Below are 6,660 nucleotides of genomic sequence, written 5' to 3' on the forward strand. Positions count from 1 at the left end.
AATGGCTCTGCTACTAAAGCTCTTAGCAGTACTTTTTTACACTTAAGACACTGCTTATTACATACTACGAACTGAAAAAAGTTGGAAGAATGATGTTGGATGATAAATAAAATCTCACCCTCGTGTCTTTTGATATCAAATATATCAACACTCGTTGATACAAGTGGAAAGTTTTTCTACTTTTATCAACTCGTGTTTATATATTTGACATCAAAAGACACTTGGGTGAGCTTCTCAAATAATCTGAATTTAGAGACATGTTGGGATATATTGCATACCTCGGAAATCAAGTGCAGAAAGAATTTTTGTCGTTACATAACAAAAAAATAGAGAGCGTCTCTTTACAAAATAAAACAGCTGTTATTAAGCCGCTAGTTATCGAGAGTTTATGTCCAAAATGTGTTACCAACCGTCATTAAAAGTATTCAATAACCAACATTGTTCCCCAAATGGTTCACGTATATAGGCGATGAAAGCGACGGACAAAATTGACAGTTGTTATGATATCTCGCCTGATTGAAATAAGTGCCCGCACCCATTCCGTGCAAAACATGTTGCACGTGTTAATACACCCCTGATGACATGAACAGGTCACGTGGTGCACTCTCGGATTTCGGTTAAACGCCACCTTTAACAGTATTCCAGTTATATCGCGGCGTGTCAGCTGAATGTGGGAGGAAAGCCCAAAGTGATGCAGGTATCAGACGTTTAACACTTCGATGAAACCCATGAGCACGGGTATGGTGCTGACAAACCTAGAAACCTTATCGGGGCGAACCGTGATTCGAACCCACAATCAGGTTTCTGGCGTGCCCAAGGGACGCAACTCTGCACAGCGAGTCGCGGCGCCTGAGGCGACTGGGCCACCCGTGATAATTTGCTAATGAGTTCTTATGAGTGCTTATTTGTAAACATGTATATTATATTACTTGATAACTGATATTCCACGGTTCTATGATTTACATCGTTATATACAACAGCGAATCGCGGCGCCTTCGTACCATGTTGCCTTCAACAACATCTGATGTAGAAAAGAAACCTTATCAGAAAATAGTAACGTGATTGTGGACAAAACAGATATAAGTTTATATTATTTCGCGGTGAATTCAGAGGCATGTTATTTTGATTTGGATGGATGGATTGCAAGACTCCCTTTCCACAATCATTTTAGTGCATCGACAGTCCTAAGTCTATGTCAAAATGTTGGAGCTTTGTGGAACGGACCCTTGGGCAGTACAGGCCTCCATTACAGCAAGCTTGTCGTAAGAGCTGGCTGAAGGTGACTGATTGTTAACAGTGCTGATTTTGACAGACGTCGCATAACACCGCCTGTGACGTCATCAACAATGGATGACGTTATCTTGAACTATTTGCGACAATGCGTTGATATGACGTCACGTTGCTATTGGAAAACACTGAAAACGTGGCAGTTCAGCATGAAGCACAACACATTATGTTCAGTTAGAATTACTGGTAATAATTCCACCGATATAAATAGTTATTACCGATCATATCGCTATATCCGACTTCGTGATATGCGGAGTTGTCTGAATTGTTCGAACACAACAGATCGGAAATCCCGGGTACCTCGTCAGTGGTGAAGTTCTCATTGAGACCGGGTACCTCATCAGTGGTGAAGTTCTCATTGAGACCGGGTACCTCATCAGTGGTGAAGTTCTCATTGACACCGGGCACCTCACATGTGGTAGGGTTCTCATTGAGACCGGATACCTCACCAGGAGTTAGGGTCTCATTGAGATCGGGCACCTCATCAGAGGTTCTCATTGCGACCGGGTACCTTATCAGTGGTGAGGTTCTCACCGAGACCGGGCACCTCAAATGTGGTGAAGTTCTCATTGAGACCGGGTACCTCATCAGTGGTGAAGTTCTCATTGAGACCGGGTACCTCATCAGTGGTGAAGTTCTCATTGAGACCGGGTACCTCATCAGTGGTGAAGTTCTCATTGAGACCGGGCACCTCATATGTGGTAAGGTTCTCATTGAGACTGGATACCTCACCAGGAGTTAGGGTCTCATTGAGATCGGGCACCTCATCAGAGGTTCTCATTGAGACCGGGCACCTCATGGATGGTTAGGTTCTCATTGCGACAGGGCTCTAACATTATCCTTGGTAAAACCCGCCCATTGTTCCCATGTGAACATGTTCCTAGGATACGACCTGCGTACACGTCAAAAACAAATTAAACCACCCCAGCCATCAACAGTGAGGAATATTAACCCTAATGTCTAATATCATTTCAATTACGTCAATCCAGTACAAATATACCACGAGAAGCAAAAATATTTACCCCATTAAAATCATGTGTATGAGCAACTCTTTAGAAAAGTAAACGCTTAAAGCCTTCAAATGTACGTTGCCTATGTGAATCTAATACTTAAACTGTGAAGAATGCTATTGCCTTTTCAAACCGGTAATCCTTCGTGCATGACACAACCTGACATTAAGCCTGGCTGCGGTACAATATCACACTGGTTTAGAGCATGGATATTGTAGATGTGACAAACTCTACATAAAGCCTGCTTTACTGTCAAAATCCTGCGGCAGTACAAGCCACGTTTATCTTTTTGAAAAAAGGCATAGTATTGCACAAACGAAAGTGGATTGTTTGGAATGACCATAAAGCATAATTGTTGATGTTTGCTCCAGTGGGTCCATCCGCAGTAGATTTCACTCCAAGAGTAAAGATTAACATCGCGGATGTGTTCGTGATTTATGGTCTGAGAGGACCTCGCCTCATTGAACTTTGTCAAAGCGAATTATTAAGCAGAGTCAATTGGACAAAAAGAAAGAATTCTGAAGATTTGCCACGATGGTGCTTCATTGGTGCTATTCGATACTGCATGTTGACAATATTATATTCTAGACGCTAACCGCTGTTTACGCTTGGCTACGAAACAATAGGTGACGAAAATAGGTTATTAATTTCATGGGTGGCTACCGAGGGTGATATTGCTTACTCGGTGCTGGCGCAAGGAGAACAAAATACCCCCTCATTTTGCAGATAGCTGGGTATCCTTACAAGGACTTGTAGCGACTTGAAAAAGCTTAAGAGATGTGCCTCATTTACTCGCCACAGCGCACAGACGCGGTACCAGCTAAGACAGACGCGAGACATTAGAAAAAACACCTCCAAAATTACACATTTTAGGCTTGACTGATTACCGCTGGCTTAACCTGGCTAACAAAGAGTGCATTCGCTATGGGAAAGATGATCGTGATTAAAACAGGCAAAAGATGTAGTTTATATGATAAAAATCGCATCTTTTTGGTCCAATTGATTTTATGTGTGTCACGGGGCCTCTTGTTAGTATACTCCCGATGACAAATTTTAATTACGTAAGGTGAATTCGCGACAGTTCATACTACTAGGATGACCTAATTTTGCATTAGTATCGTGTTGTGGGATGTCCTGATTTTGTTCCTTAAAATGCCTATGTTATTATCTGAGAGAATTCATAAAAGATGAATAAAATAAAATAAACAGTGGTAAAGTTAACAACCGAATTATATTTTTGGGATTGTTATCGCTGAGATAATTAATTATGACAGGGTTAGTGAGATAATGGTGACACCGCAGGATCTACAGGCAGATTGGTTCCATACTATCCCACCGTCATCCTTAGAACCGACTAATGAGTGAGTGAGTGAGTGAGTTGAATTTAACACCGATTTGAACGGTATTGCATTTATCTCCGTAGATCGATGCTCATGATGTTAATCACTGGATTATCTGGTCCTGATTGGATTATTTATAGACATATAGATGGAAGTTAAACAATATACAAACGATCAAAGCGTTTATCTCATGATGCAGTCCTGGGGCGTTTATAACTTTGATGATGTTTGTTTGTTAGTTGTTTTACGCCGCACTCAGCAATATTCCAGCTATATGATGGCGGTCTGTAAATAATCGAGTCTGGACCAGACAATCCAGTGATTGATATCATGAGCATCGATCCACGCAATTGGGATAAAATGAACCAACGAGGACAAGCATGTGCTGACAACTCTAAAATCATCAGGGCTAATCCGAGGTTCGAACCCATGGACATAGCATCCTGATACGCACAAGGTAATGTGACTGAAATGAGTGTGTTGGGGTCAACGTCGCCCTGAACATTAGTCCAGTTATATCACGGCGTGTCAGCTTAATATGGGAGGAAAGTCCGAAGTGATTCAGGTCTCAGACGTTTACCCACAAGCATGGGTATGGTGCTAACAAACCTAGAAACATAACCAGGGCGAACCGTGATTCGATCATAGGTTTCTGGCATGTCCAAGGGACGCAACTCTGTACGGTGAATTGAGGCGCCTTTGACGACTGGGCCACCCGTGCCATGTAATATGACCGAAAATGACGCTATAATATAATATGAGGATTATATACTTCTACGACTTTTATTATTTATATTTACGCAGAATAGTTCGCATAGATAACACCGAAAAATTACTGCACTATAAATAAATACTCACCTGCTTACAGTGCAACCCCGTTATAACGCCTAACTGTGAAACCGTCATACTCGTTTCGAATGACGTTTAAAGGTAATGTAAGCATTGTTAATTAAGAATAAAAGAACTGATAATAATGATAATAGCATTATATAATTGATCCAGCAAACTCTACCGGACTCTGAGCGAAACTATCAATTGAGTCCATCAATATTTTTTGCATGTGAAAAACAGAATAGGTCCTTGATGAGGAAGCTTTTTTGTATGAGACCGCCGAACCTCTGTTGAATTGCATGCCCAAAATATTCCCATGCTATTCACTATCTACCGTCTAATTTTCTCACGAATTTTTTTCACGGGTCCCCGAAATTGTGTCGCTGTCGTTTTTAAATGAATAGAAAAGACATGCGAAGCTGATCGCAGTCACAAACCCGAGTTCCCATTAGTTAGAAAGCTTACGCTTAATTCAAACCGACAGTTTCTTTATACAACCTCCCAACTGAATAACAGTCTCAAATATCCTTTTCTTCCCTCGCCGAACGGTGGCAACCTGGGGGTTCGTACTATTGTTGCAATGTTGCAATGATTTGGCAACATTTAGAATCCTCAGCCCACTTGGTATGTGACGGGATCTGAGGAAGGGCTGGCTTGATTTTGGTGACATCAACCCCGAGCAGTTGAGTGATATTTTACGAGGCCGTCACTCTCGCAAAGCAGGCGCCGTGACCGGCCAACGTCTCCCACTTTTATCGTTTGTGTCTTTTTTATCGCTTCGTTCTTCTTCAACGCGCTGCAATTTCCTTTGAGGAAATCTTCTCTAATCATGTGAGCTCATCTGCTACACAGAGAAGAGGTCCTGGGTCGGGACAGGACGCATCATTGTCCAAAGGAGTTGTCGGGAATCTCACTACCCTCGGGGCAGGGTTTTCCGGGCGATGATATCAAGCAAGGGAACAGCTGTCACGGTTATGAGAAGAGAACTGACGTTGCGCAAAAGACCACGTCTTCCTTGAGTGTCTCCCCTCCCGTGTGCCTCCCCCAAGAATACCTGAGCGATACACATCGGCCGTGGATAGATAAACACACTCTATACATATCGCATGTTTTCTTTGAAAAAAATCTCGCCTTTGTTGAGCATTATTGTTCATTTAGACGCCTTCGTTTCCAATTTAAGTAAGGTCGGGCGAGGTCACCTTGCTGAATACCCAGTCAGTGTATCTTAAAGCCGACCCTCACTATTCTTGTCGCTGAAAGATTCATCCCCACTATTGAGGTCCCCCGAGGGCTAAATTACATCACCATAGGACGTTCTGAGCTGTTGAGACTCAACAAAATCAAGTTAAATTGTACCAACCAAGTTATTTGTAATCCTTCCAAGTGGATCGTGTATCTTCTCAAATGCACATCCTATAATGTTATCCCTCGAGTGGCGTCAATCCTTGGTCATAAAGAATTAAAATAATGACTCGGCGACATCCGGGTCTGAGATATTTTGGGGATGACGAAAAAGAATAAGCATGGTAGTAAACTGGAAGAAAACAACGCAGTTTCTATGGTTACTAGCCTACATACGTGTGTGTGTGTGGCTGCACTGTAAGGATTCGTGATAAATATGTCACCGTGACCTACATATTTGTTCTTTGTAGATCTGACTGTCTAAAGAAACCAACACAGTTCCAATGATTCTATTATGTGGTGATGAGTGAGTGAGTGAGTGAGTTGGGTTTTAACGCTGCTATTAACAATATTCCAGTCATATCACGGCGTGTCATCTTAATGTGGGAGGAAAGCCAGAAGTGATGCAGGTTTCAGACGTTTACCACTTCGGTGAACCCAAGAGCATGGGTATGGTGCTGACAAACCTAGAAACATAGTCGGGGCGGACCGGGATTCGAACCCACAATCATAGGTTTCTGGCGTGTCAAAGGGACAGAGAAACTCGGTTAATCCGAAACGTACATCGAATTGGAAATTCCGGATTAACGAATAAATGTTACGGGGCATGTCTTGGGGAGTGTAAAGTCAGTGGTTCGATCCACATCCGTTTCATACCAAAGGAACTTTAAGGATGGTATACTTGTTGTTACCCTGCCTGGCGCTTAAGAGGATAAAACTGGTCGGCTGGGAGTCAGTATACTCTGTCTGAGTGGGGTATTCAGGTTAATCTGTGTCAAGGTATCTCAGTG

The sequence above is a fragment of the Haliotis rufescens genome, unplaced genomic scaffold (genome assembly GCF_023055435.1).
Source record: "Haliotis rufescens isolate VD_foot unplaced genomic scaffold, xgHalRufe1.0.p SCAF_5, whole genome shotgun sequence".
Taxonomy (NCBI): Eukaryota; Metazoa; Mollusca; class Gastropoda; order Lepetellida; family Haliotidae; genus Haliotis; species Haliotis rufescens.